The sequence below is a fragment of the Acyrthosiphon pisum genome, chromosome A1, assembly GCF_005508785.2.
Source record: "Acyrthosiphon pisum isolate AL4f chromosome A1, pea_aphid_22Mar2018_4r6ur, whole genome shotgun sequence".
NCBI lineage: Eukaryota > Metazoa > Arthropoda > Insecta > Hemiptera > Aphididae > Acyrthosiphon > Acyrthosiphon pisum.
The window spans coordinates 17,327,797-17,352,750 of NC_042494.1; the positions used below are offsets into that span (position 1 = coordinate 17,327,797).

At 28.5% G+C, this 24,954-nt stretch overlaps 1 protein-coding gene across 5 annotated transcripts in view; it reads left to right on the forward strand.

Annotated features, from left to right (window-relative positions):
• The window catches only part of LOC100161295 (somatostatin receptor type 5), a 280,182-nt gene that overhangs the window by 158,233 nt on the left and 96,995 nt on the right, over positions 1-24,954 (forward strand). For all 5 annotated transcript variants that reach the window (XM_029486748.1, XM_029486747.1, XM_029486750.1 and 2 more), the window contains one exon: positions 5,740-5,815. The gene's annotated coding sequence lies outside the window, so the exon portion shown is untranslated. The remainder of the gene's footprint in view (positions 1-5,739; positions 5,816-24,954) is intronic.

Genomic DNA, 24,954 nt, shown 5'->3' on the forward strand with positions numbered 1-24,954 from the left:
AACTTATATATTAACTTTTATATATTTACAGGTTCAGTTTAACCTGAATGCAATATGTTACGATTTAAAATTAGTTATAACTTGAAATTATAATAGAATTTTTGTACTAACTATTGATTTAATTATGATTGTTATTTATATATTTGTTGAAATATTTTAGAACTTAGGACATCCTAATAGCATGCATATACCTATCGACTTAGAACACTTTGTGAATGGTTTCACTAAAGAATAAAAACATTACAAAAAAGTGAACAAGTAACTCAATTTTTAATAGATATTTATTGCTTTACAACACATTAGATACGATATATAATTTTGAAAAATGTTGGTTTTATTTTCACACAAATTGTTTCCAAATTCGGAATTCATCACCATAATATCCTATGCTTAGATGATTGGTCTCATCCCTATATCCTGTTCATGTTTTGAATCACACATTTTATAAGCTTGTTATTATCTTTATATGTTATTGATTTCGCCTAACCCAGCCTATAACCATCTATAATTGGTTTTATATATAAGAAAACCGATAAATAATATTCACGATCGTGATGAAATAATAGGATGGTGCAGTCTAGTAGAAATGTTTTGTCAATGAAATGAAAAACAAATGCAACATCGTCTCGGTAATAACTTGTTGACCTAATTTCGATAATTTTGATTAATTTGGGTTGGCCAACAGACACAATGACACACGATTTCCCTGCTATACACGCCAACTCCGTTCCGTTGATAAATCGGATGCTGCAGCCGCCGACCATTGTATAGGCAAATTAAACGACCAATTAAAACCGACCGTTAGTCCGACTGGACTGTTATACAATAATATATTACTGTGCTTTTATGTGTATTGTCCAAAGACAATAATATAAACTTAATAAAATATTATGCCAGACGTTTATCGTAGCGGAGAAGAGAAAACCAATGGCCTCACCCATGTTGTAAATATATTATATTATATTATAATAATAAACGTATTTCGTTAGCTACGTGACTTTGATCTAGACGATATGATATTGAAATGTGCGTACGCGTGGTTCCACCATAACCAGTCTCGGAAATTTTAGATTCCGCATAATTTTATTGCATGGGAAATGTTTCGATATAATATATAATATATACGTTCACTATCTATAATACTGCTCTGTCGATAGACGACTTACTACACCACCACCACTGTTATTTTGTGTATTTTTTTCCACGCTCGTCCGTCAATCTTTTCATCTTCTACGCTATGTGAATCCAATGACGTCGGTACGTATAGCCAATCAAACTGTCCGACTGGATCCGTTTTTATTTCTATCTCTAAATCATAATGATATGTGCCCAGATCGACAACGGTTGCGAACATGTAAGCAGCTTTGTCGGTTGTCATCGATTCTAAACTATATTTTACCGGTTTTATTCATCAAACGCTTTTGATAAGTACCTGCGCTACTGCAGTATACGTCTTAACGTATCTATTAAATCAATTATTAGAAACTCAAAAACAATAACGTGGTTTGAATAAATCTAAATTGTCAATTTTATCGAACTCAATAATAATTATATCAGAGTAGTAAATATTGTTATGCTAAAGAACCGAACACGATATATTATTATCATATATATTATGTGTATATATAATAATAATATAAATGAATAGATATTTTTCGTGCCAATATCGTTGTTCACTTTTATTTTTGTTTTTCCGCGTATTGACAGAATTTTGATATGTCGAGTCGGTCGGTAGTGGAAGTGGAATTGAGAAACGAGGGTGCGAGTCGATGCGATAGGGGGAGAGTTAATTGCATCTCAAGTTTTTCACGTCAGCTAACCGAAACTTGTCCTTGGCAGCCAACATATGTTTTCCGACCGGGTTTTTGGAAAAATAGTCTATCTGAACAACAAGGTCGACCATTATTAGTCACTCGTCAACTTTGAAAAAATTATGTTTTTTCAACTACTCTTCTTTGCTATCCTTACTAAGTGATGTGATTGTAAATGTATAGATAATATGTGTATAAAATGAGATATCTCCTTATATTTATATTTAAAATTTTCATTACCTACCATATTATAAAATATTATACACGATATATTATATTATAGTTAAATCCGTCTACCTACCTATTTTAATTGAATGCATTTAAAAACGTTTTTCGATCGAATATTTTAAATATTATTTTATCAAGAATTTTCAAAATATTTACAGTGAAGTAAACAGTTTAATCAATCCTGAACGAGGAGCACTTAGAATTTGTATACAAATAATATATATATCAAAAACAATTATTAATATAAAATATCGATAACTTTAAAAGTTCAAAGTGGCTTTTCACTGTGTCGCTTACAGTAAAATAATTTTTAATAATTTTAAATTTTTCTTTGAATATGTAAAATGTATTCAATATAACAATATGTTATGATACTATATATTATATAACATTACATAGGTATACCTACTATTAAAAACAACATTTTATATTTAAATTTCAAATAATACTAACCGATAAGTAAGTTTTTATTAATTGAATTAAAATAATACAACCAAATTCACTATCGGAAAATAGACATATGGATCAAAAAATAATATTATTAATCGAAATAGAAATATAATTGTGGGTATCATAGAGTTTGTCATGTCTTTAAGTAATAATTGTGTTTGTAAGAGGAACATTTTTATAAGACAAAATGTATTCTAAAATATCTGTTATCCCATCAAAAGTAAATAAATTGTTTGCAACGTTTTAATACGTTACCTTAGCATATATAAGTATTACAATCATATAATGTTCAATCACAAAGGACATTGTTTTAAAGACATATATATATATATATATACAATTGACTAGTATTGGAATACTCAATTTATTTTGAGATTGTATGTAATATTTTACGGAATTCATAATAACTTCTAACGGACATGCTCAGATACCCAATGCACGATACCATATTCATTCTATGTAAATGGCCTGTAAACCCCTTTCCTTCTAAAACAAGAATATATTGGAAATTTGATTTTGGAAAACAATGCAAATCAATGTTTCAAAGTACAAATAGTTGATTATTTTTTATGTTATATAATAATAATAACTGTATGAATCTAAAGTACTTTTGGGAAAACCAAAAATCTCATGACATTCGATTTCTAGAAACACAAGTACCTATGAAAAAAAAAATAATGGTTTATTCATAAAAATATGATTGCCAGAAATCAGTAAAAAAAAAAAAAAATCGTTCACTCAATATTTGATCCAGAGCTAACAAATTATTATTTACAAACAATTTATAATTTAGTTAAATACCTACACAATACCACCGATATAATTATATCTATACTTTTGTTGTAAGATATATAAATGTGTGCAATTCGGATATTATATGATAAAAATACATACAACCGACCTTGTTGCAAATATGGAACCATAATCCAAGTCTATTTCAATTATGTCAAACATATATTTCTATGTCATAGTATTTAAACACCATGGCGTATATCGTAAATATTAAAATTTTTTAAATGAAGTAAAGCATTAAAACTAAAAAACTTTTATATATTATAATATGTAATGCCCAGATGCCGAAGCTGATTATTTTATTCATGATCAATAAAACAAAATTTAAACGTATAAAAATTATAAAATTTACATTTTATATTATTTATTTTTAATAGAACGAGTTGTAGTGATAAGTCTCCAATTTTGAATATATACAATTACAATTATTATTTATTATGTCTGAATTTACCTCAAGTAAAGCTATTTCAAACTTTTTAAGGCTTCTTATATTTTTAAGTTTATTTAAAGTTGTAAAATTGTGCATAACCATTATGAAATATAGGGATTTTTAAATTAAAATGTATCAACTGGTAAATTTTGATTTTTAATTAAATATATTGTGTTCAATAGCTTCGAGTGATTTAAGTAGCTATCAATGTTATGAAAGGTGATTTAAACAATTCATTTCATTAACAAAATTACTAAAAAAAAAAAGAGTTAATATTATAGTTTCAAAAAGAAATAGTATGTATAAAATAGCTGATGACATTCCATTATAAAACGTAGATAGTGGATTTCTTTAGAATTTGATTTATTTATTAAGAACTCAATTTATTATTTTTAACAATATGTATTTAATATTATGTATATTATTAAATATAAATCAAAGGTATTTCGTTATTATTGTTTTTAATATTTCTTCAAGTAACTAACTACATTGTTATTAATAATCGTAGAAATTAAAAAAACATGATAACTTATAATACTTTATTATGATTTAACTTAAAACCCGCTACCCCCCCCCCCCCCCGCTAATGTTAAATGTTGTAAGTATGAACAATTCAGTCGGTACTATCATTGATTATAAATACTAGTATTATAAATGGCATGATTTAATGATTGATGATGGCTTGATGTCGAAATATTGTACTTATTTATGCGTACTAAATCCATCATATATTTTTGTTTCGTAATTTGAATGTAATATTATCTATTAGCTTGCAGTAAGTACCTATGTTTCACGCTTTTAGCAAATAATGACAATAACATATCACTCAATTTATCGATTAAAACAATAATGAAATGAATTATCATTGACATAACATTAAAATACTAGAAAACTTCAATTCCCTACTCATACAATGAACATTTTTATGCTCAGTGTTTTAAAATATTTGTATTTTATACTAATTTGTTGAACTGTAATAGTTTAAACTAGAAGCTATTTAAAAATAAAAATAAATTGTGTTATTCTAAAATGTAGTCTCGGATTTTGTGATATTAAATTGAATGCCAATTAAAAAGAACGTTAATACACATTATGTTAAATATTACCAAATTATGTATTTAACTCTAAAAGTTTAAAATTAATATACGAAATTAACTTAACACGGTCAATAATACTAGTCATTTTTCAACTTACATTTTTTTTAGTTACCTAACTTACCAGTTTATTAAAAATTTACAATTATTTTATAAACTATTATATCGTTAAGAAAATTATGGCTAAAATGAACTAACTAGTTTCCTGTATTAAAAATGAATCAAAAAATTGACTTTTCAGCATAGTTTTAACTTTTTAACTAGTAATATTAAGTATACCTACTGTTGTGCATATTCTCATCACAACAAATATATTACGTTATCAGAATGATGGATAATTCAAATTGGCTTTTACCCATTTTATTTTTTTTTATGTGTATATAATATATAAGTAAAAAATATACTCAGCTATATTATACTGCTGTTATCAGATTATTTTCGTTTGGTGTCCAAAATATGGAAATAACAAATAGACATGATTTTTAATGATTACAAGATACGTCTCGTTAGTTATATTATTTGATTGCCAAAATAGGTACCTTATAATCATTCTTATCCAAATTAATGATTCTAAAATCCCAAAAACTATTTTACGTCATCCTATCGGTAGAATAAATTATGTTTTTAATGCCTTACATCAAATAACCGCGCACCTCCGTGCATATTTTAATCTATACCGTAGGGCTAATTTATTCCAGCAGTCACTTTTGATGTGATTTAAGTGAATGTGTCATTTACTTGATCGAAAACAACAATGTACCAATATTCTTTCAATTTTGTATCATAATATAATATAGGTGCATAATATATCTATAATGGGTAATTATATACATTATATTATACGAAAATAAACTCTCAAAAAGTTGCCATTAATTTAACCTAATATATTTATTATTTCGTGTAATGGTATTAATTGTTATTTGTTTGGTTTCAGGAGGTGCGCTGAATGTCAAATAGGTTTATCCTTTTAATTGGATGATTCTACCGATGCATCAAACTAATAGCCTCAGGTTAGTCAGATATTATTATTATTTGTCTAATTTCAGAACATATATTATGCTATATTATAGTATATTATTTTATCTTTAAGCCAAGTAAAGTAACAGCTACGTTATATGCGGTCTTTTTTTGAAACTTGGCTCGGGAAAATACAAACAATAATTAATAAATTTTTTTTTTATTTATTTTGTGTTTTTATAATCTTAGACACCACACTTACAAAATTCTGAATACGTTTCTGATTTCGGTTTTTTTAATAAAAAAAAAAAAAATATTATAAAAATATTATTCGTGACCACTATTTTAGCACAAATCGTCGTTAAACCTGTAAAACATACTATTTGACAAAAAATGTACAGAATAATTCTTAATAAACATAATATGGCAATATCGTAGAAAACGTAATTATTAGGTACAGTAAAAAGTCATTCGAGGGATATACTGAGTGGAAACGTCATTACACCGATGAATAACGTAACGCCTATATGATGCTGTTTTCATTTGAACACGAAATGGGGTTTGTAATGTGTTGCGAGTGCCTACAAAATAAAATTAGATTTTTAATGACTGCCAACTGGTTTCCAAAACTATAATAGTTTGTGTAACAATATCAGATCAAAAGTACGTGCGTACAGTACGCGTTGTATACGCGTGACTGTATGAAAGGCAATTAGTCAGCTTCCGGACTTGCCGTAAGCGCAAATATATATATACGTCGGAAACATCTCTTCGTTCATTTGTGGTCGATGGTGCGCAGATGGTAGAATGTCTAAATCACGGTTTGAAACTTGAAATGTCTAAAACACTTTGGGATTGAATCAATTTTGGGTGAGAGGTGTTTGTTGCAATATTAATGAACGCTGTTGAAACGTGTCAAATATGCGTATACGTGTTAAGTTAATGAGCACAGAAATTCTAAGAAACACGCGTTATACATAAATCGAAATCCCCAAAAACGTGTTTTAATTACTCCGTTTAAACCAAGCGTATAAGCTATATATGTATATAGTTTGGGAAAACAATTTTTTTCTTCGCTATTTATTACACATCATTGAATTTTGATTTTATACTACCAGCTACCCTGGTGCTTTTGAATGCAATGTTAATACGCTTTTAAATTTCATAATTAATTTAACTTCAAATTGTTTGTTGAAGTACCTATACTGGGTATATTCGAAGTAACTATATAAGTTTCGCTTGCATGTAATTTGATGATTGTATCTGTTCAAATGTCACGTAATATAAGTAAGTAACAACATGACATTATATTTTTGACATAAATTAATAATTAATATGCTATATTGATATTTTCCTTATCCTAAAAAAAAAATTATTCAAACACAAATTTAATGAGGTAGACATAATATTAAGTATTTTTTTACTAATTTAAAATATGACAGTATTAATCGTATCGTTTTAACCTATCAAAGCTATTGAAAATGTATTTATTTCAAAGTAAACACGTAATAATATTTTGCTTTTACTCAACTACACTATTTGACATCATTGTTATTAAAGTTATATGGCAGCAAATTATTTGTTTACCACAGGACATCCGGAATTTAATGAGCTTTGTGGTTTCTAAGAAAGTTATTTAAAGTTTGATTCTTGTCTCAAGAGCCGTATAATAATATATATAATAATATTTTGAATAATAGAAATCTAGTTCACGTGGATTGTATAGAATAACATAAATTTAATGAGGAAATAAATATATATTTTATTCTAATATTTACATTTCTATACATAAATAAACATCAAACTTTAATTCATTCATAGCTTTTATCAAAATAATTACGAAATACAAAAGACAATGAATTGCGTTTATTATGAATTTTATGAATACTATACAACTATTTATTTTTATTATTTTATAATTTGTTTCATTTATTTATCACAAAACTCTAATTAACCAGAAAACTTTATTTTTACTATACAAATAAATTCGTGTTAAAATTGAGTTGTATAATGTCATAATTTTTTTTCTCAAAAATCATCATAATAATATGTTATATTTATATCTGAAAATTAACAAATTATACCTACAATACTATGATGATAATAATATAATATAGATATATGTAGGTATAAGTACAACGTAAATTTGTGCAGAAACAAAAAAAAATTATTCATTATTGAAATTACTCAGACACGTGTGATAAAAATATTATATTGTATTATATTATATTATATTATATTATATTGTACGATTCGATATACAACATAACGACTGTCAATAGAAAAATGGTTGTGCCGTTTTCGAACTAAATTTTTGCCGTCGATCGCACTGTCCCTTTAATACGATAACGAATGGCATTCGAATGCACCGAACAACGCGCAGCCGGACGGACGCATAATATTATGCAGGTCGTTCGCCGAGACGCGAATTTTTTTTTCCATCCACTTTGAAACCAATCCAACTCTGTAAATACAACACGCGAGCATATAATAATAATATTTAATATCGTTGCAGCAGTATAATATATAATATACGAACGTTAAGACAAAAAAATAAAAAATAAATAAATGATCGAGAGAGAACGAACGAAATAGAGTACGACCGACCGACGACTGCAGGGCGAGGGACTGCAGCAACAGCGGTAGTGCTCGACGAGTCGCAAGAGGTGGAAGTGGTGGGTGGGTGGGGGGGGAGGAAAAAGTGGCTTTTTGTGGCGTAAAGCAATTTCGAAAATGGATACACCGGACTGGCAGCACGGCGCCGCTCGTTAACCGCAAATTTTACATACGCACATCCACACGGTGGCACTGCCGAGTCATCAATTTCTTCGTGGCTATTTATTACGATACAGTTTTTAACCACCGCCGCGCCGTCCCGAAGTTGCCGCGCTGCAGTTTCACCGTCTCTCGGCCAAATATTATATTACGATGGCGACGACGCACAACGAGGACACATGACTTTGGGTATAATAATACGCGCCACAAAACTTTGTGATACGAGACGACATATTATGACGACGTGTACGACTCGTAGGCTATGATTTTCACGATTTCCGCGGTTTAAAGATTGTACTCCTGTGTGAAAATTGAAAATACAAAACCGCGCGTCTTATCGATGACATTGTTAGTTTTTATATATATATATTTTTTTAATAATGTTTACCGAAGCCTGGGATTTGTATGTCAATATATACTATATAGTAAATATTTGAATACTAAAAATGTAATTTGTCGATATTGTTTCACCGTTAAAAAATAACGAATAATAGTATTTGGTAGTTGTGATTTAAAATCGATGTTTAATATCACGCGTTTTCCTCGTTTTTATACCCTTTCATTTCAAGTAAAGAATACGTTTTTATATGATTACATTTGAATTTGTTTTGTAGTCTGTGTACAATTAAGTGTTAAACATGTGCAATACACACGCGTGGCAGCTATATCCTTTACCCATTGTAAAATAATACCTATAACGTCGTACTAAGAGTGGTATGGGGGTTTACACGTATGAAAGCATAACGGTTTGTACGTATGGCTAATACTTAAAAAAAAAAACTGGGCCCTAGATTTAAAGACAACTATATAAATTATCATAATGTAATATACGAGTATATTATATTGTGTAACATTGTCTCTATATTGGGTGCGGCGGCGTCACTTAGTGTAAATCATATCACTGCAGGAGGAGCAGGCTAGACGTGCGTTTTCAAATGTGAATTAAACGGGGAAACGGTTTACACGTATAACTTCGGGGTAGGGCATGGAGACAGAAATATTAATTAAAGTGACAAATCTTGAGAGCTTGAACAACCGAATACCACGCCACAGATGCGGTATCTGGTCGGTACTCGGTAAGGGTAACGAAGGGTTTGGTAATCGTAAATATTGTTTCGTTCGTTTTTATTTTCCGGTTGATTATACACACACACCGTCTCCGACCTTGTCAATCGACGAACGGAGGTATAAGAGGTAGCGACCATTAAACACGTAGTCCCGAGCCTTATCTGCAGACCCATTTAACAGAATTACACTACTCCGGGGGGACACAAAGGAAACAAACTGTGTACAGAGCTTTTTCTTGTTTTTATTTTTTTTTTCTCCGACACGCTATATATATATATATATATATATAGGGCGTGCGAGGGGAGGGGGGGGGGTAGAACGGCGAGCTCATCGTAGGGGTCGTAAAATAGATAAAGGACAATTTACTACTTCTAGTAGTTGTAGCAATGCCATAAATCAGATGATCTTTTATACGAGTTAAAAGGGGACGAGAAAAAGGTAAAATAAAAAATAAAAATAAGAATATACAACAATTGGATGGATCTTAATTGGATTTCCTCGGGGAAAAACACAATATGGTGGTACCCGTAGAAGAGGGAATTAAATAGGCAGGGTAATAACTAATAGTATATAATAGATTTTATATTAAATTACGTCCCGTGACGTTGTTTAGTTAGAAATTGAAACAAACGTTATTATCTGTATAACAAAATCTAGTTATTTTACAATTCATAATAGACCATATTATTAGGTATGGTAAGTTGTAACGGTAGGTTGTAGATGGATTATCCATGTATAATATTATTATATAAAAGAGAATTTTTCATGTGCGTACAAATATTTTATTCATTTTTTTTCACGAACTCCTTTAATATTGTTTCTATATGTAATAACAAGAAATTTTTATAATCTACGACTCCAGTATACGGTCCGCTTATACAATTTGTTTTAGCCATCCAAGAAATGTTTGCATGCACATAATTTTGTGGATTCTAAGCTTTTATTAGGGTATAACGTTAGGTTTTTGGTAATAAATAATAATTACCACCTAGTAAATACGTGCAAATCCAATTATACAAATAATTTTATTGATTAGTGTTAGAATTCATTCTTATGATATAACACCGTGGAAATTTCTCGTACTTATAATTTTTGTAAGACATAGTTCTAGTTAAAAAGTGACATGGGACATTCGAAATAGGAAAACAATGACTTATTGTAACAAGGTTTATTTCCAAGAATATTTAATTTGCAAAAATCACAAAATCTTATAATAAATAATAAATTTAGATACAAAGAATATTACCATCAAATAAATCAAAGATTTGTAGATTCAAGACTCCAATATAACTGCTGATTATCATTATTTCCCATAACAAACACGAAACTACAAGGTGGTTGAAAATTTAACTCGGGAAAATTATCGTTTCGGTGTCCACTACGTGTGACGGTCATAAACACTATAGTTCCCGAAAGGAGTAATTACGTTGGATGTAATAATAATAATAAAAGATAAAAACTTTTTTTAAAAAAAGGTTAAAAGCAAATTTAAGACACTAAATCGTACAAACTCTTGAATTAAAAACATATTATATGAGGTTTTATATGTGTACCATTGGAAACAAATGTAGGTCTCTATGCCATATAATATTACATTTCAATTAATCAAACACAGATAGGTATTTGAATTGTTATAACAATACCTATCGCTGAATATACGATTATATTGTGTTTTTATATTCGATAACAATTTGGTCGTTCAACTATAGATATATAAAAAAAAACAACACATAGTGGAGTATAATACATGTTGTTATTGAAACTATTTGTTGTAACCAAATGGGAAGTCACACAAAGGGATGATGCTTAAAAAAAATAATAAACATTTGACCTATATATATATATATATATATATATATACATCATTGTTATACAGTTCGATTGAAACATGATATAAAATCAAAAGCACGGCGATCTCAACAATATATTCTAATAATTTCAATGATATATTATAATAATATAATATACACATCTAATATATGGATTTATTTTATAAAAAATCACATCGATTGAGATATGGATGAGTGAAGTGTATATTGCACATAGTATACGATTGTTTCGTGAATGCAAAATTACAAACTGTATAAGTGTCACTTTTGTTAAACGGTTGTTATCTTGTATAAATATAACACAATAATACACATAATATCATACTCACTTATTATGATTTATATTTTACTATTATATTTTAGTAATCCACTTATCAACTTCTCTCCTCCTCCGACACTGCACTTTTACAATCGTGTACTATTGTTTAGACACGACTACAATACTAGTACGCTACGCTTATAATATGGAAATAAATCTACACCCTCTCAAATTGTATTTTTTAGTTCGGGCCAAGAAATACTGTCAAGTATTATATTTTGATTCACTATTGTGTGTTATATTTTTTATTTTTTTTTCGCTATTTGCAATTCAAGTTGTCTAATCAGTAACTACCGTTGTATAATGTTTTCATTCACTTATGAATTAAGATTGATTCACTTTAACAATTGTACAAACGAAGAATTTTATTTCGGATAGGGATCTGAGGACGACTGAGACTGGAACATCTAAGTTGCAATTTTTGGTTTATAACTAAAATCAATATAACTATTGGGTGATTAAAATGTCAACTGTAAAGTTATGAATAGCTGTTCAATATAATGTATTATATTATATTATATGGTATTATCATCGTCGTGAATTAATTTGTAAAGTGCCATAATATCAATACGAAACTTGCTCGTCGTGAAAAGTGGTTTGATTGACTCGGATATACTCGGGATATTAGACTGTTCAACCGAACTTCGGCCGTTTAGTTTGTAGACTCTATTGTTTCGTGAGAACCTTAGTAATACCATACCTATTATAGATATAAACAAATATACAGTTACAGTTTACTAACGATGAATTAATGTAAAGAACAGATGCGTATTCATTATTGGTATTACACCAATTATTAGTCTTACAATATTATTGTAAATTGTAGTATTGTCTGATAAACCATTGATGATTTTTTTCCATTAAATAAACTCGCCATATTTATTATATATTAACTTGTTGATATTCTGAAAATGGTTTTATGATTCAGTCCATTAGTTACACCAAAAAAACTTTTGCTATAAGCTATGCTTTATACCTTCATAGAAACTTTTCAAGTCGCCTTAATACAATATAATATTTTTCAATTTACTGGAAATTTAATAAAAATGGACTTAACAGGCCTTCATTCGCCCATCTCCCAAATTGATTTATTTAATCTCCTCCCCCCTCCCAAACCACAATTTTCCTAATTCTGTTAGCTATGTTAAACTATTAAGACTCGTCACAGTAGAATGATTTAATACAGTTTGTTCCTATTCGAAATGTTTTAAGTAAGAACTTTCCATCAAAACAAAATGCCACAGTATAATATGATATATAAGTATGGATATTATGTATAATATCTTATGAATATTATGATAAAACTCATATGATGTAAAATTGCATTGCAAAGTGCGCAAGTGTTATTTATATTTTTACAGAGTTAGAAAATATTCTAAAATATGAATATTGAATAATACTATATAATATAATATTATGTGACTAACTATAAAACGGTAGTAAAATAAATATAGTACAACGGGGTACAGTTGTTATAATGAGTCATTTAAACGAAAAATTTACAAATTACAATATTATAGACCCCATATTATATTAATTTTTTTTTTAATGTAATAAAAATAACTTTTAATCTGGAATTCTATAATGTCTAATGTACGGAATATATAAATCCTGTCTTCATAAAATCATAATCCTAAACGACACAAACATGTGTTATTAAGATACATCTTAATCGTAAAAATATATTTTTCATTATGCTTGAGACATTTTAGATCTGTGAATTTTTATCTAACAAACAAACAGAATGCTGATATATAACCTGAAACCACAGAATTATAATTTTTAGTTATTGACTATTGTACGGTAGAAACATATAATATAATATATATTATATATATACTTACAACACAAAACCAAAACATTGTAAAGATAAAGCAAACTTTAAAAGACCAATTCAAAGTTTTAATTTAAAACTGTTCATGTAAATATCAGACGTTTTATCAATAATAATGTTTCTTTTATAAAATATAAATTCAACATTAAAAATAATATTATAAATGTTATTTAAAATATGTCAAATGAATAAAAAATAAATATTTCATTAAACCATTCACATTTTTTGATCAAATAATAATTTTCAGTCTTTGTCAGTTGTGACCTGAAAACGTAATAATATAAAAATAATAATTTACCTACACATTTCGTTACATTTATTTTTGTTCAAATTAAAATGTAATTTAAAATGAATGTGACTTAGGATAATAAATTCTAAAGATGTTATTAATAAGGTTAATTTTGGTTCCGAGCAATGAACTAAAAAAAGTATGTACCTATATAAACACATTTTTACTATTAAACAATTGTAGGCACTTACATATATAGTGTATATACCACAAAATTAAAGGTATAATTTACCTTGTTACTAAAAGAAAGACAGTATGGAATATTAAATTCTTAGTAAGAATTTTTTTTTATTGTTATCGTTGACAAATATTTTTCTTAAGCAAATTAAACTCTTTTTGTTAACAGTTTCAGGTATTGCATAATTTTGTAACGTGCATGATAACGTTTCATGTATTTTTTGAACAACCGTTCTTACAAAATATAACAATTTATAAAAGCATTACGTATATATTTATTTGTACTAGCTTTTCACAGCATACTTAATGATTTGTGTATTGTAGTTTTATTTTATAATTTAAAAACACATCAAATGTTGAAAAAAATAAAGTCATATTTCATAGAATTCTTAAGAATAAACATAGTTATTTTTTTAGGTAATTTTCAATGGATACTGACATTCAAATGTTAAAATGACTGTAAATACTAAATAAGTATACTATACTTTACACTATATTTCTTTATGAGGTAATTCCAAATGAAAACCTTTTTTAATATAACATAATTCTTTGTATTATTAAACAATATAGTGTTCATTTATTAAAATATCACGAAGGAAAAAAATACAATCATAACACTTAAAGAGATCAATGCATAAAGTTCACCTGGCGAAACAGAACATGTCTATACAGTCTACATAAAAAAACAATACTCGAGTTTATAAGGCCGTTTAAAGTATCATTTTACAGATTATAGGTTTAATTTGTACACCGTATACCTAATTATTCTTAATTCTTAATTCTTAAGAAATTGCCAATTAAATATCAAAGAAAATATATTTTAAAAAAAAAACTAAGCCTTTTTATAGCTTAATTATAGTATAGATAATAATATAATAGTTAAGATAATTTATGTTGATTTTTTTTTTATTGAGTTGGAAATTTAGTGAACGTTGAATTTTGTTTTTGCTATTGTAATTTACCAAATTAATATAATATAATTATAATCACATATAATTTCATTAAATTATTTTTAGATTCTGAGTGGAACGGTGAATGTATTGATTTTACAATGATGTGTTTTTTTATTTTTTTTTTTTTTTGTAGAAGTTAAAATATCAGTAACACCTTGTGTTATAAGTTTTATAATCATTCATTTTTGAAAATCAATATATTTTCGAAAAGCCTACATACCTTGTTTTTTCCCTGTTTCAGATGACTTACTTGGTTCTTTTCCGGACAATATATGACTAAGGATGATTTTTCTATTATATTTTTAATTTAACTGTACTTATCTATTTCAAATATGATTAATTCTGTTTACTACATATTTTCAATGTTCATTATGTCATTTAACCCGAACATTTTATTTTGAAAAAAAAATTATTAAGTTTTAAATTTAAAAACACGTTTTTCTCGAAATAAAAAAAAAGTGACTTTTCTGGTTTTTTCCCTGTACCCTTCAAATTGGAACTCAAATCACAATTCTGTCGTTATCAATAAAAATGTTTTCCACTAATTTCATTCTCTGCTACTACAAATTGTATTCAATAGTAAGTTTTAAACATATTATATGTATAATATAAATACAATATGATACTGTAAATATCACTTCAAATACATACCAAACAGCTTATAAGTTACAATATTATGCTTGGAAAGCCCATCATGTTTTTTTTCCTTTTTTTAATATCGTTTCATTTGAATGTTTTCAATCAGTTTTCAATTTTCATGAACAATTTATTATTACGGTGCAAATACAATAGTCATACAATATATAAAATGGACGCATACAGCGGTGTACCTGAATTGCCTATCCAGAACGCCGTGTAATCATAATAGTAGTATTGCAATATTAAATACCTAAAAAAAAATAGCATAGGTTTATCTTGTTATAATAATATTGTGATGCGGAAAATATTAAAATATTATTCTAGAATATTAAACAAAATATCATGTTATGCTATAAAATTATATTGACGATGATGATTATTTTTTTTTTAAGAGTTACCTAGTTTTTTTAAAGACTTATTATAATATCATGATATTTTATAAATACGCCTATATAATTAAATTGATAATGAGTGCAATATAATCTTAATTTAGAATCTAAGCGAGGCTAGTACTTAGTAGTGTATTGGTTTAATGATGTGGATTTCTTTTAGTTTGTCAAATTGGAAACCTCATTTAAACTTTTAAAAGTTGATAATGAATTAACTACCTACTGTTTCAAATTTCTAATTTTATACATCATAATTCTCCATAAATATACTACTTTGGAATGTGAAATTAAAACGTAGTTTTTACTTAAAAATAAATAATGATAGCTAAAGGTAAAAAAATAATATTTTTCAAAAATATTGTTTTGTATTGTAATACTACGTACTGAAAAATATGAAAAAAATTCTATTTTCGAAAACGTTTCATATTACTATTAGAGACACTGTCTCTTTGATATTTAAGATATTATTTTAAATGCAATGTATATGTCCAAACGAGATTTACGATTTACGTATAATATAAAATACTGCCTATGTTATGTAACAATAAACCGTATTAAAGGCGAGAGAAAATGTAAAATAAAATAAAAAAACTTTCAGAACCCTATTTTAATAAGCATACTGTGAATATTACGTACCTACTCGATCGTTACCTATGGGGATAATTCGTGCATTTCATCGTAATCATATGAAGATATCAGATGGGGTTTACGAGGGTTCAGCTTCATCAAATAATTCCCGAGCCCCGAAAAATATTTCACATTTTACTAATATTATTATTTTATATAGGTAGCATATTATTAGAATGATTTATTACTATTTTACAAATACTTATAAATTGGATTCTGTTTTGGTATACTTTTAGAGTCATTAGTTTTTATCTTTGGCTTGAACCATATCGCGGAAACAAAAATGATTTTATTTTATTAATGGTTTTCAATAAAATATACAAATTGTTGCTGCCGTTATAGAAATGAATTATTATGTTTGATTAAGTGCCATTTATGTTTCGTGTTCTACTGTTTATTGTAAAATAGGTTATTATATTCATGATACCAGGAACAAAAATATTTAAAATATTGATATGGAGAGGATGTTGTAACACACAAATATTTTCCAATTTAAATGTACCTATGTATTGTTTAAAAAAACTGATCCTCCGCCCTAAAATTTGTCTGTTTTCACACCTATGGTTGTAATTTCTGTGTATTCTTCGGAACGTCAACGTCTATACCGTAATATTATACTTGAGTGATATTACTATGTTACATCGTACGATACCTTTGAAGATGACTGTGTCACGTCCTGCAGAACGAGAGACATGTTGAATTAAATTTGCGTAAAATTAAGCTGCGTTTAATCTGCATAATGATTATCGAACTTGAGTGAAATTTCGTTGCACGTACGCTTTTACTCCTACACCTATACTCATGCCATTTCGACCACCGATAATACGCACACAAGACCATGATTCGCATTGGTTTAAAGCCACAAAAGATCTCTGCATCTATGAGCTATCACATGAAATCAAGTTAATTTTTATCGCATACGCCATTAGTTCATTAAACGTAAGTCAATGAGCCATTATTGTTTTGCTTTATAGAACTTTTAACTATTTTTTTTTTTTTTATTATTATTATTTAATTAACTAAAAGAGACACACTCGGTGTTTACAATAGGAAATATTACAAACGCTATTATATAAATGCATACATAGAGTAATATCTTGCGAGCTATTAAAAAACCTTTTACCGTTCGCATGTTTGCATTTATAATATTATAATACCAAGAAAAATGCATTCCTAAACGACCCCCGCCTTGAATAATACGATCATCGCACGGCTGACATTCGGTATCATGTCGGGCTTACCATGGCTGACACTTGGAGAAGATAATACGATCGTTAGAGTCGGAAATAATTGGTCCGTCGTCGTATAATAATATTATATACAAATATAGGTGCGCACGTCATAGAACGACTCTCGTCATCGATGGCTAGGGAATATTTGACGCTGTTTTTGACGCGGAAAACGGAAAAATAATAATAAATTCGCGACGGAGACGAGCCTTTGTATATACAAATTGGCTTTATCTGCTGTCGAGAGCGAGTTTTTCACGATCCCGGCGGAAAACGTCGAGCGTACAAGATGGCGGCCAGGACGGTATACATATATTATAGTGGTGCGACAATGACAAATTTCTAATCGGGCAATTAGGGTGCGTTTAAAAAGTCCTGCAGGATCGAAACGAAACTCGACGGAATAATCTCGAGAGTCCGACGAGACCGAGTATTTTACGGTGGCGCCGAGTCCTAAATAATTATAGACGTCTAAATTGGTCAGAGCGTGTTAAAAAACACACTGGCGCGGGAAAGTTTGAAAACCGAATTTATTAGGCGACGTCGGTTAATAATTAGTCACCGGCAACAGTTTGTAAAACGAAACAAACGCGGAAAAACGAGGAAAAGTTGTGCACCCTGCGAGTACCTAATTTAGTAGTGACACTTTTCGGACAAGAACGGAAAATTTGCATATCGGTGTGCGTATTACAGTAATAGTGCCGTTGCTCTCTGCAGCAGGAAACGGCGTACAATTTGAATATCGTTACAGCTTTTAAGAAGCAGTGCAGTGTAGTTCGGCGTGCGTAGATAAATCAGAGAGAGTAAAAAAATTGTGTGCGAGACACTTCACTGCATTGTTCATATAATGATATATATAATTCAAACTTACCAACAGGACCACAAATTATATATGTGCTAACCTGACTATACAAATAGTACGAAAAAATTTTGGAACTTTACCAACGCGGAGTAAAAAGTATATAGTATCAATTTTTAACTACAACGTTGTACTACATTCTATAAATTGTAGCTTTAGTAGATATATTACCAAAATATACATGTAAAATCGGCGATATAAGACATTATAACGGTACACATCTTAAACATCAGTAAATCAACATTAATTTCAAATCGGTTCTATTATACCAAAATCCTAAAATTTGTAGGTTCTTCTTTGACAATGTCTAAATATATATATTACGTAAAATTGAACAAAATCAAAAACTCCTATGATGCTTTATGTATTGATACCTACATAATAGCGTACTATAGTATGACATAAAATAATATACAATTAAATATTTTAAAAAATGACTGATATTTAACGGATAATACAAGCTTCTGATGCATTTTAATTAGGTCTTATTTAGATCTTGAAAAAAAAAACTTATATGGGTGAATTGTATTGACATAATATAATACGAAACTATTCGGTTTATGTATAATAATTAAATTAAATGTAATTATCATAGACATATAAATAAATTTATTCATATGCCTATGGTAATTATAATTTCTTCTTAAGTCCAGTTTATTGATTAATTATTTTTTTAATGTCAATATAGTTAATAGTTATATTGGAATATCTCCCATTATTTTGCACTGTGCCACTTATTTTTCGTTTATTTATCCGTTGCCTTATTAAAAATGTATACTGTGTACATTTAACATTTTTGCCAGTTAATATTTTCAACAATCATTCTTACGAATACATCATAAATTACAATAATTATAATATATTATAATATTATATTATATATCCGAAAAATAGTTTTTACACTATGAAAATATAAAATTAGGTATGTTGACATTTACCATTGTATTATGTCAATTTTCAATCATGACTTACAACGATTTTGTATAGCGTGTTTTTTGCACATATAATCTAAAACGTTGGCTGGACCCGTTTAGGCGCCATGAAAAATACTAGACGCTTTTAGCCGACGTATAGTGTTGTCTCTTTAGTTTTTTTTTTTTTTGGTTGAACGAATGGTTTTTGGCACAGACATAATAGTGCATGGTTCATAAATTGTACCTGATAGACAGACGAAGGTTTCAGAACACGAGTTTTTTGGCTTTTAACAACGGCACAATGCCGGAACCGAATTCTTTTCAAATTTCATCTCTAATAAAGAAGTCATATTTCTTTAAAAAATAAAACTCGTTACAATGTTATTGCCCAAGTACGCATTATTACTTAATGTTATATTATGTGTGGATTACAATAAGTACTGCGCACAATTTATGCATAACACATAAGACGTATTATGGAGGTTTACTTTTTATATCGCACCAGAGTACCTATATAGTACCTACATAAAATGTTGTTGAAAATAATATCGTTTATTTTTTCATCATTATAATATTTTGGGCTACTATATTGTATATTATAATATTATAATATTCACAACTGCGTAAATGAAAATTAATTCATACCATTGAGCGTATAATATATAAATGTCGAATGTTTCCAGCGCCGGTTGTATTACTATCGCAGCGCGCTTACAACAATTACCATTCGGTTTTCCGGAATAAACTTTGTCTCGCCATTGTTTCCACGCCACGAACAACGGCCACCTATAATAATAGTGCCGCGGTGTCGTCAACACACGTTGCAGCCATCGGAATCGCTATATCATTGTGCCCATCAGTGAGGCTCGCCCGATGTATTATACTCTTCCCGAACTTGGATGTATAGGGTAGGTGATATAGATATACCCTGCGAGCATACGGTGGCGTGTGCACTTGAACACGTTTGCCGTTTTACAATTCAACTATTTGACGACGACAACGACGACTATGACGACGACGAAGACGACAATGATACCGATAGCGTCTGCATAGGACAACATTAAAATTGCGTGGGCGATCGTTTTTGTCAAAAGGGATGTATATATGTTTTACGAACGATACGGAACGTATCGTGGACGGTGCGACAGTAGAGTACCAAACTATTATATACCCAATGACTAGTGAATTAATAACGATCGATATTAAGGATCGAATTGTTTATTATTCTAAAATAGTAATAGTTGTAGGTAGGTACCTACTTATTTTTAACACTTATTTTTCTATTATGCTTGGATTTGCATGTTTTTAAATTCAATATTATAGTAAGTTTGTTTTGAATGTAAATATATTTTAAATAATATAGAATGCCTACTAATGATTCTTTACTCTTCACATCTATTATACATGGTGGATTCACGGGGAGAGCTAGGAAGATGTTGTAAATTATCAGTTTATAATATAAGTGCGGGGGACACTACCCCGCGATTTGCCTTAGAAATTATGAATATACATCCCTCCCCTCTCCCTAATTAAACTCCTGTCCACGCAGCAACTGCTATTGTAGAAAGTACCTACAACAGTTACACATACTTCACGACTCACGAGGTTGAACTTCTTAAAGTATATTACTAATATAAATACGAATTTCAAGTATAGATATTGTTGGTCATGACACGGCCACAACATTAAAATATTGAATTAATGACTTTATTTTGAATTTACGAAGAGCACCTACCTATTATCAATATACTCACATTGCTTTATGCTAAATAAATAATGCAATTCATTGATTGGATAGGTATGATTTAGTTTCCAAAATTATAATTAAAATTATAAGTATTTAAATATCTTTTTTGTTGATTAACTTAATTATTTAACTATAGTCATAACAAATCCTAACTTCCCCAACCTTAATATAATATATTTGTAACAGGACGATATAATTTATTATGATATATTATATGCATCATTTTTCTCCAACTAAAAAGTTAAATAAATACGATTTCTGCACCAAAAATCCCGTAAATAGACAACATAAAATATTAATAAATTATCGTATATTGATTACATCAACTAGAAATATAAATATATAAATTATTCAGTAATGGAATGAAAATTCTTAATAATATTATAACAATGTAAATAAAGATTTTTTTTTTTTTATTAAAGCTATTAATGAAAAGCTATAATAAAAGTTATTTTTCACGAACGCTTATAATATGGAGTTTACAAAAATTAAGAACTCCTAGTAATTTTAAATACCCAAACATTACTATAATATACGTAGCTCGTACAGCTATATATTAAAAGCTCTTTTTCTCATAGGAAAAGTTACTGTACCATAAAATTTGAATAACCCTATATATATTATTTATATATCTTTAATTAACTTTACTGATGTAGTTCATATAAGTTTTCTTATCTTATACTTCCACTACCGTAATTTCAAATTAACTATTTTATATCTTTTTTGGCCCAAGCCTATTTTACTTGAGGAATTCTCCTAAATCTCTTTTCCCCAGATCAGAGAAATGATTTTACGATATTATTGAATGATCAAAAATAGATTTTTTTGTAGGTGACCTTATGATAATATATAACGTTGATTTAAAACCATTATTATTCAATCAAGGGTTTTTGAACTTTTTTAACATCCAACATTTTAAACGGTATTTAACTGTTTATTTAAATGTTAATTTACATTTGATCGATAACGGTACAATTTAAAATTAAAAATATTGTCGTTTGCTGTTATCAATTTATTTTTAAATCTTGTCCGTCTATATATAATATTATATTATTTACCATTTAACGCAATACATCGGTGTACGATGGTTTGGGAATAATGAACTTTTGTACGAAGATCACCACATAAATTGTGTAAACATTAACCAATGAAATATAGTCTAAGCAGCTATGGGTTATCAAGAATAAACCCATAGGTATATATGGTTTAAGGGCAATGCACCTTTTTATTACAAGCTATAATGTAGAAAATATATAACATTCAGTACGTAGAATATGGCGAGTATTTTATAGGATAAAAAATAAAATCGTCAACTCAGTGACGTTGCGATATTTGAAAACAGTAAAATTCAAACAATATATATTTCGATGGACATATTTTATTGATGATTTTTTTTTTTTATGTTTTTACCGCATTTCTGAGACTTTGGCGCGATAACTATAATAATGTGCTACCATAAAAAAAAACAATACACACGACTGTAGTTTTATTATATATTTAATATTAATTATCATATTATGTAAGACCATTTTACGAGTTCTAAAATATTAGGACAATAAATGCATAATATTATATTATACTGTTTAGTGTTTGGTTTAATCGGTATTCTCACAAACAAACTCATCATATATTGAAAACTTAGTTTAAAAAAAAAACTACTCGTTTGAATAAATTAATATGTACAAGACCATGATTTACAATATTATAACTTAGCATTTTTCAAATGATAAGATAACTACGCGCAACTTCCCAGCAGTTCTACACGCTAAACGCATCACTTATTTGCCCGTCTAAACGGTTATTGGTTTACATTTTTGTTTAGGCATTTTACCTGAAACAAACTTTTATAATCCCCTTAGCCGCGTGTCAAAGTTTTTTACAAAAATAATATAGCTATTAAAAAAAAAAAAACTTTTCGAAACAAGCTTGCGGCGGTTACGGACTACGGTGTACAAGATAAAGGTATTCTATGAACGAATGTATAATATAGAAGAAAAGTTTTTCAATTTCAATAATGCTATACAAACGTTAAATTTTGAAGAATATTTTAAAAAAACTCACGTGAAAATCCTTACCACGGGACGTAACCGATAAAAGAATTATATTATTTTATTAACGATACAATTATTAATGTTGAAGACAAAATTATATACATTATAGTATTATACAAATAATATTATGATATAATATCAATGCCACAGATATATTTTATTTCTCTATAATACGAACGACAAAGCACATTGTTTTATTTCTTAATATTATTTACCTTAGTTACAATCCAATATACTGATGATACGAATAAAAATCGTTTGTACTTTTAACGTCGGGACATGTCTTTTTCTAATTATTGTTCATAATTTTTTAAAATCTAACAATTTTCCAGTGGCTCAGTTATTAATAGTTAAGTACCTTATTTATAAACCTATCCACGAATCTACTATACGCTGCCCTACTCTTAAGAAGTACCCTAAGGTGTATTATTTAATTACAATTTAGCCCTAAATATCACTGGCCGTAAAAAAATAGATTACGCAACTCAGAATTGGTACATTTTGAATAGGTATATATTTTTTTTTATTTAACACGTTTAATCTATTTTCGTAATTTTGATAATATATTTTTACGTAACGTAAGAGTACACGCATTTTTGTAGCAAATATAACTCTTCAAACGTAATCCTATATAGTATATGAAACAAAAAATACACATAGACATATATAAGTAAAATTAATAAACTGATGAAAAAGTAACTGCAAACTGCAAAAAAACTGTGAAATACCCAAAATATTTTTTTTTTTTTTTAACATTAAATATGAATGTTATGAAAAATAATTTAAGAATTCCAAGTTTTCAGTGCGGCTTATTATGGCCTTTAAGTTATAAAAATTCAAATTCAATTTCGGTGGGGTACATGATTGTTTTTCCCGTGAAACCGCAACACTGTATTTCAAACACAAAATCGGTGTCTCACAAAAAAAAAACCAAAAATATATCAAAGCGAATAAAAACGATTTTTTCGCTTCATTCCAAACAACCGAAATTTCTACCAACCATATTATATTATTACGAGTATACTATAATACAATTATTATACGTGTTCAATAGTATACAATATTTATTTGACGTGCGTAAAACTGCGTGTAATGACTAATTATTATGTGTACAATGCCGCCGATCGTGTAATAATACTGTCTTATTATCGTGTACCTACCGACCTACCGGAAAAGTGACAGAACGTATATTGTATGATATCTTGACGATCATCACTCGCACTTACTTTTCATTATTTTACCATCGGACATGAAGTTTTTCCAATAATAATTATATGTATAATAACATGCGCGACATAATGTGACGGCTACCTGTAATACCGAACGATATATGTAACACGTACTGCGCCGGTACACAACCGCATTATTGTGTACAAATCGTTTACGATACAATGGCAAAATATAATATTCTATACGCACCTAACCCATACAACAACGATAGCGACAAAGCGTATACTATGTGTTTAGATGAAACGACACTAATTGCCCAGCGG